Raw genomic sequence first — 17,810 nt, 5'->3', positions numbered from 1 at the left:
AGAAATCTATATGCAGGTCAGGAAGCAACAGTTAGAACTGGACATGGAACAGACTGGTCCCAAATTGGGAAAGGAGTACGTCAAGGCTGTATATTGTCACCCTTCTTATTTAACTTATATGCAGAGTACATCATGAGAAACGCTGGGCTGGATGAAGCACAAGCTGGAATCAAGATTGCCGGGACAAATATCAATAACCTCAGATATGCAGATGACACCACCCTTATGGCCAAAAATGAAAAAGAGCTAAAGAGCCTCTTGATGAAAGTCAAACAGGAGAGTGAAAAATTTGGCTTAAAACTCAACATTCAGAAAACTAAGATCATGGCATCTGGTCCCATCACTTCATGGCAAATAGATGGGGAAACAGTGGAAACAGTGTCCGACTTTATTTTGGGGGGTTCAACATCACTGCAGATGGTGAGTGTAGCCATGAAATTCAAAGACACTTGCTCCTTAGAAGAAAAGTTATGACCAACCTAGACAGCATACTAAAAAGCAGAGACATTATTTTGCCAACAAAGGTCCACCTTGTCAAAACTATGGTTTTTCCAGTAGTCATGTATGGATGTGAGAGTTGGACTATAGAGAAAGCTAAGCGCCGAAGAATTGATGCTTTTGAAGTGTAGTGCTGGAGAAGACTCTAGAGAGTCCCTTGGACTGCAAGGAGATCCAACCAGTTCATCCTAAAGGAAATCAGTCCTGAATATTCATTGGAAGGACTGATGCTGAAGCTGAAACTCCAATACTTTGGCCACCTGATGTGAAGAACTGACTCATTTGAAAAGACCCTGTTGCTGGGAAAGATTGAAGGCAGGAGGAGAAGGGGATGACAGAGGATGAGATGGTTGGATGGTATCACTGACTCAGTGGACATGAGTTTTAGTAAGCTCCAGGAGTTGGTGATGGACAGGGAGGCTTGGCATGCTACAGTCCATGGTGTCGCAGAGTCAGATATGACTGAGCGACTGAGTTGAACTGAAGAGTGAATCCTAAAGTAAACTTATGGACCTTGCGTGATCATGATGTGTCAGTGTAGGTTCACCCTTGGTTAAAATTAAAAAAGAAGTACCATTCCAGTGAGTGATGATAATAATAGGGGAGGCCATGCATACATAAAGACAGGGTATATGGGAAGTACCTGTAATCTTCCTGCAGTGTAAGCCCCAAGAGTTGTATTTTCTTTTTTGTAATGCAAGTGTCTGACTTCAATTTTGATTGTCAAGACATTCACATGATGAGATATAAAGAGCCATGGTCTTCCCGTGCCCCCACGGCTTCTTTGTTTTAGGGATCTTGGTTGACTGAGACAAATGACCCTTTGGGCCACTTGTTTTTCTCTTCCCATGCTTTAAATTCCTATTCATGTTTTAAGTTCACCAATGAAGAATAAACCCATGAAACTCCAGGCGCCCACCTTGAGCCCAGTAAAAACAACCTCAGGCCCATGCTCTCTTTTTGTCTACCATGACCTAGGTGTGAGGCCCCAGGCATGCCATGTATCCTCCAGGACCTAAGAGTAATACACCTTCCTCCTTTTTGCCCCACAGTTTCCTGATGGTTAATGCTGAGGGCATCCTGTAATCATAAGAGCCACAAGGGCCAGTTCAGTCACAACACTGGTTATTGATATTATCCAGATATAAAACACTTCCTCTCAACTTTGTTGTAAATTAAAACTTTTCTTTGAAAAATAGAAATTGAAAGAAATTCAGGGGAATTACCTGGATGTCCAATGATCATGACTCCACACTTTCACTGCTGAAGGCCCTGGTTCAATCCCTAGTTGGGGAACTAAGATTCAAGAAGACACACAGCAAGGCCCTCCCCTCAATAAAAAAAAAAAGAAAAAGAAAAGAAAAAGAAATAAAGAAAGAAAAGGACATATTGAAAAAAAAAAAGAAAAGAAAGAAATCAAGATAGTAAAACCACTGTAATAGAAACAAAGGAAGTCTTTGAAAGGCTCACTAGCAGAATGGACACAGCTAAGGAGAGAATCTCTGAGTTTGAGGAAATGTCAATAGGAACTTCCAAAACTAAAAAGCAAAGAGAAAAAAAATAATTTAAAATGAGAACAGAATATTCAAGAGCTGTGGGATACACCAAATAGGAATATCAAAAGGATCAGAAAAACATAACAGAAGAAATATTTGCAATAATAATGACTGAAAATTTCCCCAAATTAAAGCCAGACACCTTTTTGGATCCGCTATCCGTGGTGGAACTGCCGCCAAGACGCAGATTTTCATGAAGACCCTGACAGTGAAGACCATCACTCTTGAGGCTGAGCCCTCGGATACAACAGAAAATGTAAAGGCTAAGATCCAGGATAAGGAAGGAATTCCTCCTGACCAGCAAAGACTGATCTTTGCTGGCAAGCAACTGGAAGATGGATGTACTTTGTCTGACTGCTGCTGCTGCTAAGTCGCTTCAGTCATGTCTGACTCTGTGCGACCCCACAGACGACAGCCCACCAGGCTCCCCCGTCCCTGGGATTCTCCAGGCAAGAACACTGGAGTGGGTTGCCATTTCCTTCTCCAATGCATGAAAGTGAAAAGTGAAAGTGAAGTCGCTCAGTCGTGTCTTGACTCTTCGCGACCCCATGGACTGCAGCCTATCAGGCTCCTCCTTCCATGGGATTTTCCAGGCAAGAGTACTGGAGTGGGTTGTCATTGCCTTCTCCAACTTTGTCTGACTACAACATTCAAAAGGAGCCCACTCTTCATCTTGTGTTGAGACTTTGTGGTGGCGCTAAGAAAAGGAAGAAGTCTTATACCACTCACAAGAAGAACAAGCATAAAAGAAAGAAGGTTAAGTTGGCTGTTCTGAAATACTATAAGGTGGATGAGAATGGCAAAATCAGTCACCAGGAGTGAACCTCAGATGAATGTGGTGCTGGAGTTTTTATGGCCAGTCATTTTGACAGACATTATTGTGGCAAATGTTGTCTGACCTACTGTTTCAACAAACCAGAAGACAAATAATTGTATACTGGTTAATAAGGACATGAGCTAACATTAAAAAAAAAAATGAGATACCAAATCAGTGATCCAGGAAGCTCAGAGAACATAAAGCAGGATAAATACAAAATATAACTATATCCAGGCATATTGCATTGAAACTGTAGAAAACCAAAGATAAAATATCTTGAAAGAAACCAAAAGAAAAAAAAAAAGCACCTTACTTTTAGCAAAGCAAATGTAAGAATTAAATCTAACTTCTCAGAAACCATGCAAGCAATAAGAAGATAGAGTGAAATACTTCATACATTGAAAGAAAAGTCATCAACCTAGAATTTTGTACCCAGAAAAATTATCCTTCAAAAGTGAAAGAGAAAGTCTTTCTCAGACAAACAAAAATTAAGAGAATCTGTTGCCAGTAGACTTGTCTAGCAAGAAATGTTAAAAGAAGGGCTTTAGAGATAAGGAAATCATATAGGTCAGAAACTCAGATCTACACAAAGAGGGGAAGAGCATCAGAGAAGGAATAACTGAAGGTAAAATAAAAAACTTCTATTTTCTTATTTTTAACTGTAACAGATAACAATTTTGTTCAAAATAATAACAGCAACAGTGTATTTGACCATGTACACTTATACCTGTGTGTGCGCATGTGTGCCTATTTACAAGTGAAATGAATGACAGCAATTATACAAGGGACAGGAAGGAGGAATTAATAATATTTTATTATTAATAAGGTACCTGTATTACCCATGAAGCAGTACAGTATTATTTGATAGTGGACTTGGACTAGTTTATAAGTGCATATTGCAAACTCTAATGCAACCACTTAAAGTGAAATGAGAAGCGTTATTGACACACAAAGAAAGGAGACAGAATGCAATCTATTCAATGCTAAATTAAAACCACAAAAGTCAGAAAAAGAGCTGAAGACAAAAACAGGAACAAATAACAAGGACAATGAATAGAAAACAGTAACAAATATGACAGCTATTAATCCAACTATATCAATAATCACCTTAAACATAAATGATCTAAATGCATCAATTAGGAGACAGAGATTGTCAGACTTAACTATATGTTGCCCTACAAGAAATCTACTTTAAATATAAAGACATATATAGATTAAAAGAAAGTGGATGGATAAAGATATACCATGCTAGCACTAATCGAAAGAGATCAAAATAATTATATTAACCTCAGAGTAGAGTTCAGAACAAGGAAAGTCAGAGATAAACAAGGGTATTACAGAGCCTTCCTTGGTGATACAGTGGGTAAGAATCTGCCTGCTAATGCGGCAGATCAATCCCTGATCCAGGAAGATTCCACATGCCACAGAGCAACTAAAGCCTGTGGACCACTACTACTTGAAGATCATATGCCTAGAGCCTGTGCTCCACAAAAGAAGCCACCAGTGAGAAGCCTGCACACAGAAATGAAGAGTAGGCCCTGCTCACCACAACTAGAGACAGCTCACACACAGCAACAAAGCCCCAGTGCAACCAAAAACTAAATTAAAAAAAAAAGAAGGGTATTTTACATAATAATAGAAGGGTCAACTCTCCAAGAAGACATAACAATCTTTAACATGTATGTACCTAACAAGAGAAAGTCAAAATATGTAGGGTAAACAGTAATAGAACTGAAAGAAAAAATTGATCAATTCAGAGTTGTAATGAAAGATTTCAATACCCCACTATCAGAAATGTACAGATCAGGGACTTCCCTGGTGGTTCAGTGGTTAAGACTCTGCACTTCCACTGCAGGGAACATGGGTTCCATCCCCTAGTTGCAGAACTAAGAACCCACATGTCACAGAGCATGACCGAAAAAACAAACAAAAAATAGAAATGGATAGAGCCAATAAGCGGAAAGTCAGTAAAGACTTAGTTGAACTCAACAGCATCACCATCAACTAGATATGATGGACATCTATAAACCACTTATCCAACAAAAGAAGACACATTCTTTTCAAGCTCACATGAAACATTCACCAAAATAGATCATATTCTGGGCCTATAAAATATACTATAAAAAAACTGAAAAGAATAGAAATCATACAATGTCTGCCTTCAGACTACAATGGAATTAAACAAGAAAGATGGAATTGATAACAGAAAGATAGCTGGAAAATTCCAAAATACCCGGAGATTAAAAAACACATTTCTAAATAACACAAGGGTCAAAGAAGAAACATCAATAAAAAATTAAAATCTTTTTAACTAAAATAAAATGAAAAAACAACTTTTCAATATTTGTGGATGCAGTGAAAGCAGGCCTTAGAGGGAAATTTACAGCACTGAATACACATTATTATAAATGAAGATCTAAAATCAATCACTTAAACATCTACCTTAGGAAGCTAGAAAAGCAAATCAACTCCAAAGTAAGCAGAAGAAAAGAAATTATGAATTAGGGTAGAAATCAATGAAACTGAAAACAGCTAATCAATAGAGAAAAGACAAGGAGACCAAAACCCAGTTTTCTTGAAAAGATCAATAAAATTGATAAGCCTGAAGTAAGGCTAAGGAAAAAAGACAGGACACAAATCATTATTATCAGACATGAAAGAAGAGACATCACTAAAGATCCCATACACATTAGAAGGATAATCAAGTAATACTATAAACAACTCTCAGTTCAGTTCAGTAGCTCAGTCGTGTCCGACTCTTTGTGACCCCATGAATCGCAGCACGCCAGGCCTCCCTGTCCATCACCTACTCCCAGAGTTCAATCAGACTCACGTCTATCGAGTCAGTGATGCCATCCAGCCATCTCATCCTCTGTCGTCCCCTTCTCCTCCTGCCCCCAATCCCTCCCAGCATCAGAGTCTTTTCCAATGAGTCAACTCTTCGTATGAGGTGGCCAAAGTACTGGAGTTTCAGCTTCAACATCATTCCCTCCAAAGAAATCCCAGGGCTGATCTCCTTCAGAATGGACTGGTTGGATCTCCTTGCAGTCCAAAGGACTTGCAAGAGTCTTCTTCAACACCACAGTTCAAAAGCATCAATTCTTCGGCGCTCAGCCTTCTTCACAGTTCAACTCTCACACCCATACCTGACCACTGGAAAAACCATAGCCTTGACTAGATGGACCTTTGTTGGTAAAGTAATGTCTCTGCTTTTGAATATGCTATCTAGGTTGGTCATAACTTTCCTTCCAAGGAGTAACGTCTTTTAATTTCATGGCTGCACTCACCATGTGCAGTGATTTTGGAGCCCAGAAAAATAAAGTCTGACACTATTTCCACTGTTTCCCCATCTATTTCCCATGAAGTGATGGGACCAGATGCCATGATCTTTGTTTTCTGAATGTTGAGCTTTAAGCCAACTTTTTCACTCTCCTCTTTCACTTTCATGAAGAGGCTTTTTAGTTCCTCTTCACTTTCTGCCATAAGGGTGGTGTCATCTTCATATCTGAATCCAACAATATGTACAATGAATTATACACCATGACCAAATAGGATTCATCCCAAGTATACTTCGAAGTACCTTAATAGAACTCCAGTGCTTCCTGAAGACCATGACTTACACTCTCTTAGAAATGGTTCTTAATCTTCACTTTGGCCTTCCTGCTTAGAAGACAAGACCTTAAAAGCACTTCAGTCTTTTCTAGCTTGGACATTAACTGTTATTTATATTGTGACATTTTGCTCTACATACTGTACAATACAATGGCTTTCTAATATTTTGTATCTCAAAATTTTATACTGTCTCTATAATTCAGATGTTTAAACTGTTTTCTTATTAGTGAACAGATCTGCCTGTTTAACAATAAAGTTTTATACCCAAAAAAAGACCTCACATTAGAGCTTTGTAAAATTTCAGAGGTAGAGAAAAAAGTTCTTCTGTCTTCCAGAAAGAAGAAAAACATTACCAATAAAAGATACTTTTAAATTAAAAAAAAAAAATTAGATTGGCATTAGCCTTGTCTTTTACCCCACAGGACATGTGAAGACAGTGGAGCAAAGTTGTAAAGTTCTAAGGGAAAAGGACTTTGAATACAGCATTCTAAACCCAAATATAAATCAAAGAAGAGGGCAAAATAAAGACCATTTCAGACATGTAAGCTTAGTTCCCATGTGCCCTTTCAGGAAAACATTATTTGAAGATTTAATCCAGTAAATTGGAAAGAAAAATTCAAGGAAGTGAAAGACATGAGCCAGGAATTTAATGAAAAGCAAACTCAGAACAGCTGGGCAACAGGTCAAGATAATAATCAGTGAACATTGAAATAGGAAGGTAGAGTGCTCAGAGGGGGGGAAAAAGTGCCTTGAAGCAAATGGATTTAACAAATTATATGAAGGAAGATCCTCATAATATGCTATAGAAGGTGTTATTTTCTCTCATCAGGAAAAAAAAAAAAGGGCAATTAGCACTCCAGAAAAAGCAAGAAGAGGTATAAGAAAGTCATGATTAAAATATAAAGCAAATTAAAATGCAGCACGATTAAGCAATTGATGTACTGTGTAAAAAGGATCCATTTGACCTTGATGCTTGGGACATTCTCCATCAAGAGATAAAGGTTTGGTTTCAAAGGATCATGTTCTATACTGGGTAACATTTACATGATCATAATAATACCGTATTTTTTTAAGAATAAGAATCAATCCATAAAGAGTGTATGTTATCCTTAATTATAGTTAGAGCAATAAAACTAAAGATTATAAGCCCGATGATGCAAAAGTAATATGATAGCTAACAGAAATCAAATGTAACATAATATAGAAGTGCTCTTCTTCTTCGCTTAAAGGAGGAAGTTAAGATGTACTATCTAACACTATTAAGGGAAAGAAAAGGCCTAAGTACATTATTTAATACACAGAAAAAAAAATATTTTACAAATTTTAGAAAGAGAGTGACAGAAATTAAGAGTCAGCAGAAGATCTCATCTTTCATTATCTTTAACAGGGACAGCAACATCAACCAACATCTACTAAACACCTAAGTGCCAGACACTCTTTACTAAAGACTTTATATAAATCTTTTAATACAATGTTTAAATTATCCCATGAGGTAAGTCTTATTATTAGGCCATCTGATAGACAAGGAAACTGAAGCAAAAAATGGTAATTTGATAATTTGCCCAAGGTCACCCAGGTTATAAACAGCAAACCTGGACTAGAACCCAAGCAATCTGACTTCAGTCTGTGTTTTTACTTAACCACCCACGCTGCTCTGCCTGATGTGGAAAGGTCAGCAGGTACAGTGTAAAGTTGACAAATCAAGATATAACTATGCAATGTGTAATCAGTGCTAACCACCCACATAATTACAAACAAGCAGTTATATCCAAGAAATTAAAGTGACTCTGAAGAATGGGGAGGAATTTCAATTACATACTTAAGTACTTATGTACTCTCTATTCTTTCGAGTGTTTTTATACTTTTCATTAATTATTTTCCTAATAAATAGAAGGTGGTTGAACAAATGGGACAGGAAAAATAATTATGTACCTCCAGTATTGTGATTTATAAGGAATATACATTTGGTCTTCATCCACAGTTCCTGGCTCACAGCTCCCAAAATCCTTAGAATTTTAATGATAAGAGAAATGGGAACATCTTTTGCTATAATATTTGGTTTTGTGTCCTCAGTTTCTAAAAACACTTTAGAGTCATAAAAGGGAAATGTGTGTCCTGTTACTTCTAACGAGCCCCTTTCCACCACAACTGGGCTCATGTTACTGAGGTGGCTTTTGGAAAATACCTCACGATGGATTTCCTTCTCCAATGCAGGAAAGTGAAAAGTGAAAGTGAAGTCGCTCAGTTGTGTCCAACTCTTAGTGACCCCATGGACTGTAGCCCATCAGGCTCCTGAATCCATGGGATTTTCCAGGCAAGAGTACTGGAGTGGGGTGCCATTACCTTCTCCAAAAAAGATATACAGATAGCTAATAAACACATGAAAAGATACTCAACATCACTGATTATTAGAGAAATGCAAATCAAAACCACAAACAGGTATCATCTCATGCCAGTCAGAATGGACACCATCAAAAAGTCTACAAACAATAAATGCAGAAGGGGTGTGGAGAAAAGGGAACCCTCTTACACTTCTGGTGGAAATGCAAACTGGTACAGACATTACAGACAACAGTGTGGAGATTCCTTAAAAAACTGGAAATAGAACTGCCATTTAACCCAGCAATCCCACTGCTGGGCACTCACAGTGAGAAACCAGAATTGAAAGAGACACATGTACCCCAATGTTCATTGCAGCACTGCTTACAATAGCCAGGACACGGAAGCAACCTAGATGTTCATCGGCAAACGAATGGATAAGCATGTTTTGGTACATATACCCAATGGAATATTACTCAGCTATAAAAAAAAAGAATGGATTTGAGTTAGTTCTAATGAGGTGGATGAAACTGGAGCCTATTATACAGAGTGAAGTAAGTCAGAAAAAGAAACACCAATAAAGTATATTAATGCATATATAAGGAATTTAGAAAGATGGTAACAATGATCCTATATGCGAGACAGCAAAAGAGACACAGATGTAAAGAACAGACTTTTGGACTATGTGGGAGAAGGAGATGGTGGGATGATTTGAGAGAATAGTATTGAAACATGTATATTACCATATGTAAAGTAGATGACCAGTGCAATGAAGCGATGCATGAAGCAGGGCACTCAAAGCTGGTGCTCTAGGACAACCCAGAGGGGTGGGGGGTGGGGAGGAAGGTGGGAGGGGGGTTCAGGATGGGGAAACACAGGTGCACCTGTGGGTGACTCATGTCGATGTGTGGCAAAACCACCACAGTAATATAATGAAATTATCCTCCAATTAAAATTAATTAATTTTAAAAAATGTTTCTCAGATTTCTGTGACATGCTCTAGCAAAATTAGCTGAAGCCAAGGCAGGAGTCATTGGAATTTCTACTCTACAGCTAGTCATTTAGAAGCACAGGTGACCACCTAGACTGGTCACTGGCATCTTAAGTAGGGGTTGGGGGGGAGTCTTGTAGGACTAAGACCTTAACATGTGGGATTCGATGCTATCTTCAGATAGTGTTGATACCAAACCAAACGTGGGCCTGCTCGCCTGCTCTCAGTAAAGCCAATCTACTGCCATCAGATTGTGGAGAAGGAAAATGCAGTGTTTATTGTAAGGTGCCAGACTAGGAGTCCAGGGCAGCTAATATTCAAAAACACCCCAACTCCCAGATGGCTTTCAGGAAGAATTTTTAAAGGCAAAGTGGGGGAAGGGAGTCACAGAGGATGTTATCAGCTCACACAAAATTCTCTGCTTGGTTGATGGTGAGATAGCAGGGTGGTGTCACAGCGGCTAACATTATCAATCTTCAGGCTCCAGGAAGCCCATGGTCATCAAATAGTTAACTTCTTCCATTTGGTGGGGGTTTTAAGCAATCTGTAAAACAACTCAGGAATGCTTATCGGATTGTTATACATGTAATCCATGTATTTCAGGGAGGAACTAAAAATTCTTTGACTGCCATGTGGCTGATTTACTGTTTAAACTGTTACCAGTTCTCCTGGCCCAGCAGTTACCTCTATCACTATGTGTTTGCATCCTTTCAATCATTAATTCTTAGGCCAGACTTTTGTGAGTCAGGGAAGGCCTGGAAGACCACAACTTTTCTGCAAACACCAAGTAGGCAGAGGACATGAGGTGGAGGGGTCTGTCCAGGAAGGCTCCACAGGGTCCTGCTCAGTTATAGTGTCAGAACCGATTAGAACTATAGGTCATGCTGCTGGTGTCCAAGAGTTACCTGGTGTACCCTACACACATTGGAAACTAGATGCAGAAACTTTTTAGTACCTAACCCAGGAAACTGCCTCTTACATTATGCAATAAGCTAAATTGCAAGAGAAAACAACAACGGGAAAACAAAATCAAGAATTACTCTCAACCTATTACCCATTACAAACCACTCAAACAAGCCCTCAGACTCCCCATCCATGCCAAACCACTTCAAAATGCTATGCAAGGTCAACATAATCTCAAACAAGGTAAAAACAATCCCCAAATATAGAAGGGTTTTTAATGATGTTCTTGGATTCTGTACTTTTTCTCTTTCATTCTACATGTACATGCAGACACTCTCAATTGGAAGAATTTCATTAGGCTCCTTCATTTTAAAAGAACACACAGTATTATTTGTTTATTAAAAAGGATAATAATGACTTTGAAAATGTTTCCCTAGCAGAGTTGATATCAGCATCATGACATGGCATAAGACATTCCTCCATTTTTGTCCCCCTTTTTAACAACAAATGTAGGACCCACCCAAAAACAAAATTGCCTCTGTAGGAACTGTGGGATCCAGCTCCACATGCACAGGGCTTAGGTGCAGTCTCGTGCATGTGTGTATCTAGTAACAGGCAGATAAACCTCGGTGCTGTTGCACAGCCAGTAAACCTGTCCCAGTCCCTCCTGGCCACAGTCAGGGACAACCTGGAGAGTGGTGACCCAGGAAAATACCAATGCATTCAGCCTTCCCAAGGAGAAATTCCAGAAAGAAAGAAAAAAATACAAGTTTGGATAAAACTGAGAGGGTAAGAGGAACTTTGCCAGCACTGCCCCTCCCCCAACATAACAAGCCCAAGGCTGTAGCATCCAGCATCGTCCTCATTCAAGAGGGATGAGGAGAGTGCCCAGTTAGTGCCCATTGACCCCTGCTGTGAGAGAAACTCATTTAATTCAGCAGCTCCCTGAGTACTAAAGGGGGACCTCCATGACCCCAGGGAGGGAGGGGTTCAGGAAAGAGGCAGGTAAGAACATCAAAGGTCACTCAAGGGACACAGTTCCTGCTAAGTGTGCTCATGTGTTTGGCAGGAAGTCAGCCCACAAGCCTAATGCCTCACCCAACAATCTTGCAACAGAGCCCACAGGCACCCCCAGTGCCCTGTGTGCTAAACCCACACCTCCGCACACTCTGGAGCCAGCAGCTCCTTGTGTATGCTGCCAAATGAGGCAGCAAGTGAGACTCTGCTAAACAGAACACTATCAAAAAAAACAGACCAGTTTGTCTGGGCAAGAGAGAAACACAAATTTAAGCTATACTTCCTCTTTCTGGAAAACAAAAGGTTAACAGCGGCTAGCCTAGTGGGTCTTAAGAAAAGCTTAAGAATTGTGTCACAAGAAGCAAGATGTGGAAAGCAAGTGTACCCATGTGAGGGCAAGCAAAATAGACAGCTAAAACAGGACTGATGAACATCTTACCCCATCTGAAGGGAACCAGTAAGACAGCAGCAGATGTCTGCTACTTCAAGCATGAAAGCAGCAATGCAAATGTACAAGGAACATAAGGAATCATGGAAACATGTCATCACAAAAAGGTAACAATCATCCTCCAATAACCATGCTCAAAGGCACAGAATTTAGCCTTTGATAAAGAATTCAAAATAGCTGGGCTTCCCTGGTGGCTCAGTGGAGTCTGCCTGCCAGTGCAGGAGATGCAGGTTTGATCCCTGATCCGGGAAGATCCCACATGCCACAGGGCAACTAAGCCCATGCACTACAACTTCTGAGCCTGCGCTCTATAGAGCCAGGGGCTACAACTACTGAAATCTGCATGCCAAGCGCCAGTGCTCCGCAACAAGAGAAGTCCCTGCAATGAGAAGCTCATGCACCACAACTAAAGAGTGGCCCCATTCTCCGCGACTAGAGAAAAGCAGCAACAAAGACCAGCACAGCCAAGAATAAATAAGTAAAATTAAAAAAAAAAAAAAAAAAAGAATTCAAAATAGCTCTTCAGGGAAACTCAATGGGCTATATTACAACAAAGACAAATAAAAAAAATACATGAATAAAATCAGAAATTTACAGAGAAAGAAATCATAAAGAAGAAGCAAATGGAAATTCTGGAGCTGAAAAATTCAATGAATAAAATGAAAAATGCAATAAAGAGCATTTAGAACAGATCAAATGGAAGACTGAATAAGGGAGGCAGGAACTCTGAAATAGCCCAATCAGAAGAGAACACAAGAGAAAAAAGAATGAAAAAGAGCATAGAAAGCTTACATGTTCTATGTGATGCCACCATGTGTACAAATATTAGAATAATCATGGTTTGAGAGAGGGAAAAGGGGGGCAGAGAGATTATTTAAAGAAACAATAGTTGAGAACTTCCCAAACCTAGGGATATACTTTGACAACCAAATTCAAAAATCTGATAGATCACCCTATTATCTCTATGCAAAAAGATCTTCTCCACGACACATTATAGTGAAACTGTCAAAAACCAAGTATAAAAAGAAAATCCTAAAAAAGCAGCCAAAGGAAAAAATATTGTAAACTATAAAAGAATGCCCATTCGGCTCTCAGTGAATTTCTAAACAGAAACCTGGGTTTGATTCCTGCTTGGGGAACTAAGATCCTGTAAGGCAGTGTGGTGGGGGGCGGTGGGGGGGTGCAGTGTGTGTGAATGGAATCAAGGGTTTTTAATAAAAACTGAATTCATAAAAACATAGAATGGTGACTACCAGAAGCTAGGGAATGGGAAATTGGGTAGACATTGTTTAAGGGTACAACCTTGCAACAGGTATATAAATAAATCCTGGAGATGGAAGGCATAGCATAGTGACAATAGGCAACAAAACTGTATTACTGTATTACTATAAGTAAGTGTATGTAATAAACTTCAAAGCTGCTAAGAGACAAGATCTTAACTGTCCTCAACCTAAAAGAAATGGTAATTAAGTGACATGAAAGAAGTGCTAGCTAACACAGTATTGATAATCATATTGCAATATACAAATGTATCAAATCAACATATTGCACACCTTAAACTTACACAACATTATATGTAAATTATATCTCAATTTTTTACATTGCAGGTCTTTTATTCTTTTTTAATTAATTTATTTATTTTAATTGGAGGCTAATTACAATATTGTAGTGGTTTTTGCCATACATTGACATGAATCAGCCATGGGTGTACATGTGTTCCCCATCCAAACCCTCCTCCCACCTCCCTCCCCATCCCATCCCTCTGGGTCATCCCAGTGCACCAGCCCTGAGCACCCTGTCTCATGCATCGAACCTGGACCGGCGATCTATTTCACATATGATAATAATCATGTTTCAGTGCTATTGTCTCAAACCATCCCACCCTTGCCTTCTCCCACAGAGTCCAAAAGTCTGTTCTTTACATCTGTGTCTCTTTTGTTGTCTCGCATATAGGGTCATCATTGCCATCTTTCTAAATTCCAGATATATGCTTTAATATACTGTATTGGTGTTTTTCCTTCTGCCTTACTTCACTCTGTATAATAGGCTCCAGTTTCATCCACCTCATTAGAACTGATTCAAAAGCATTCTTTTTAATAGCTGAGTAATATTTCATTGTGTATATATACCACAGCTTTCTTATCCATTTGTCTGCCAATTATATCTCAACTTTTTAAAAACAGGAGAAGTTCCCTTACCTTTTGATTATCTTTTAGGAAATATTCCCACCTCCCTCTCCTTTTTAGTTCTTGTGAGGCTATGACAAAACACTAAGGACCAAACCATGTGCTATGTGCTCACAACATGCCCCCTTCTCCTTTGTTTTTCCTCTTTTCCTCTCCCACAGTCACTCTTGTTCCTTGGGTAGCCACAAGCTACCAATTCAAGACCAGAAAAATGACCCATGCAGCTCAATCCAAGAATCACCATACACTTGGTGCTACTCACCTGGAATGTGAAAGTCCTAGTCACTCAGTCATGTACAACTCTTGTGTACATGTATACAACTCTTCTGTAGCCTGCCAGGCTCCTCTGTCCATAGGATTCTTGAGGCAAGAATACTGGAGTGGGTTGCCATTTCCTTCTCCCCTGACCCAGGGATCACACCTGGGTCTCCTGCATTGCAGGCAGACTCCTTACTGTCTGAGCCACCAGGGAAGCCCAAGTCACCTGGATTTTACTTAAAAAGAGGGACTTCTCTAGTGGTCCAGGGGCTAAGACTCCAAGCTCCCAATGCAGGGGAGAGCAGATTCAATCCCTCGTCGGGGAATTAGATCCCACAAACTACAACTAAAGATACCACATGCCACAACAAAGACTGACGATCCCTCAAGCCTCAACTACGACCCAGTGCAGCCAAAACGGATGAATACAAAAGACTGCGAAAAGGTCAATTTGCTTAACTTTCCTAAATGAAAACTCTGTTTTAGGTCAGTGCCAAGGACAACTTCAAGGTCTGCCATATTTTAAAATTCAGAGCCCAGAGGAAACACCAGCAGTCATTCCTGGAGCCACTCTAAGGTGTGGACTGGAGTGAACCCTATGCTTGCCCATCCCTCATTCATTCCACTGTCATTTACTGACTTGTCAGTTCAGGGCCTGACTGTTCAATGGATAATCCCAAGCGACTGATTCAGGAATGGGCCTGTGACCCAGTTGTATTCTATGAAAAGCTGCTGGAGGATTCTGAGGGATGCATGCACCCAAATCCAGACATCACCAGTACTCTGGGAACAGCTCTCTGATTTTACCTGCCAATGAAAAAAACTGTATCTCAAGCTGGACATGTGTAAGAAAGCAACTACCTGCTGCTGTGTAGCAATGTAAAATCCAACCATGAAAGTGGGTGCCATAGATAATGCATGATGAAGGAGGGCAAAGCTGAGAGACTTACAGAGAAATGGAGCCTAAACTATGCCCAACCTACTTCCCAACTTCTATTCTAAATGAATATTATTCCTTAATATTAAAACCAGATTGAACCAGCTTTCTTTACTTGCAGCCAAAAGCCCTAAAACACTGGTATTGTTTTAATAATCAGAAAACATATATATTTAAAATATCAATAAATAAGGAAAAAACAAACAAATACAGCCAATGCTCAATAAGAGTTTATCAGAAAAATAACACGGAATTCTCCCTACAACCTTTTGCTAGATATCAAAACATATACTTCCTTCTCATATATGATATGAGAGGATGGTTTCTACCTACATCACTCTAATATCCACTCTAATATCTAATATTCAGGTAGATTATCATATCTACCTATCATATCAAATCTACCTTTCTGCCAGGAGAGCATGGTTTCTACCTACATCACTCTTATATCTAATATCCAGGTAGATTATTATATCTACATATCATACCATATCTACCTTTCTGCCACTCCCTTATAAAGACCCACATGATTATATTGGGCCCACCCAGATAATCCTGAATAATATCCCTGCCTCAATATCCTTAACTGCAACTTGTCTGCAAAGTTCCTTTTATTAGACAACATATTCATAGGTTCTGGAAATTCAAACACTGACGTCTTTGGGGGCCTTATTCAGCTTACCATTTATACCAATGTGACATTCAGAGACTTTTAGAAATTCAGAAATCTGTTAATTTACTATAGTAGTTGTTCTATTCAAAATCACCTAACTAGAGGGGTTTTGCTTGTTTGTGGATTTCATTTGTTCCTTTACTTATATAACTGAATTTGACCATATCTTAGGAAATGTGGGGATTGTGTTGGGATACACCTGAGATGGAGCAGACAAGAAGTCTTAGGATTTGCATTTTTCAAAAGCCCCATGAATTATTTTTAATGTATTCAACTTTCATTCAATAAATATTTATTAATGTTTCAGAAGTTGAAGAGTTTAAAGTATCTAATCACATTTTCTGTTGGAAAAATAAATAAAAATGTAATAGTTGTGACAAAGGAAATATTTTTCTTAAATTGCAAAACACTCCATATATACAATATAAAGAAGACTAACTTGAGAGTGAGATGCAAAAACAAAAATGTGAAGGAGACCTGTTACCAATGGAAAGATTATTTGCTGCATTCAGTATTTGTTTGTTTCATTTATCTTAACCAGCTCTGAATGTGGCACATTTGAAAATGCTTTTTCTCCCCTCATCACTGTAATGGCTAATTTTCTTATGTGATATTTTTAATTAAAATTGAGTCTGTACTTTTTAGAAAATGCTCAGATAGTCTAATTGCAAGCAAAGTACAGTCACAATCAGAAGCCTAGGATGGACCAGGGATTAAGGGATGGCAGACGGCCAAGGTTCAAGCCTTTCCCACTCCCCACCCCACACCCCAGGCTTCTTTAACTATTAATGTCACAGAAATAAACTGAATGGTTTAAAAGTCATGACAATATTCTCAGCCTGGACAAGATGACATCTTTAGACAAGGCAAAGTGTTTTACCACACTCCACAAAAAGATCTGTTTATATAAATTTTAATATCAAAACTGTCCTACATCATTTCTTACTTGCCACCTCCCTTCTCCATTATTGTTTGGTTTGTGTTCATGCAGACAGTTGGAGCTGTTAGTGGACATTTTCCAAAAGTTTCTAAGAACCACAGCAGGACTATTAAGAGGGTTTCTAACAATAATTCCTAATATTCCTTCCTGACTGCAATAACATTAATGATGTGGACTATGGCTTACCCATGGAGTAGGAAATGGCAACCCATTCCAGTATTCTTGCCTGGAAAATTCCATAGACAGAGAAGCCTGGCGGGTTGCAGTCCATGGGGTCGCAGAGAGCTGGACAGGCCTGAGCACCCACGAATGAATGGCTTACCCTCTCAAGTCTCTCCTTCTCCCTTTTCCTACCTCCCAGCCGTCCCAGACCTCCTAATACACAACCATCTTCTCTATTCTTACACCGACTGTTGAAAGCAGTAAAATACACACCCTCACAAAATCAATGCAGATAAGCACCACGTACACATGTGATCTGGAAAGTCACTGTCCCTCTATCATCCCGCAGGATCAAGCTCCATCCCACACTCCCATTCTTTCAAGCCCATCTGAACCAGTCTTCTGGGCACCACCTCCCTCCCACCTTCCACCTCCCGTCTAGACAAGAACTCCCTCAATGTTTCACCTTCCAGCAGAAGACGTATCCACATTA

General features: G+C 39.4%; 1 protein-coding gene and 1 pseudogene across 4 annotated transcripts in view; one reads left to right on the top strand and one right to left on the bottom strand.

Annotated features, from left to right (window-relative positions):
- The window catches only part of NXPE3 (neurexophilin and PC-esterase domain family member 3), a 58,059-nt gene that overhangs the window by 26,083 nt on the left and 14,166 nt on the right, over positions 1-17,810 (bottom strand). The window lies entirely within an intron of this gene.
- LOC129642907 (ubiquitin-40S ribosomal protein S27a-like) lies at positions 1,023-2,984 on the top strand (annotated as a pseudogene).

Source organism: Bubalus kerabau, chromosome 2 (genome assembly GCF_029407905.1).
Source record: "Bubalus kerabau isolate K-KA32 ecotype Philippines breed swamp buffalo chromosome 2, PCC_UOA_SB_1v2, whole genome shotgun sequence".
NCBI classification, from domain to species: Eukaryota; Metazoa; Chordata; class Mammalia; order Artiodactyla; family Bovidae; genus Bubalus; species Bubalus kerabau.
Note: the sequence above shows the minus strand (reverse complement) of the source record. Positions and strands in the feature narration are given on the sequence as shown.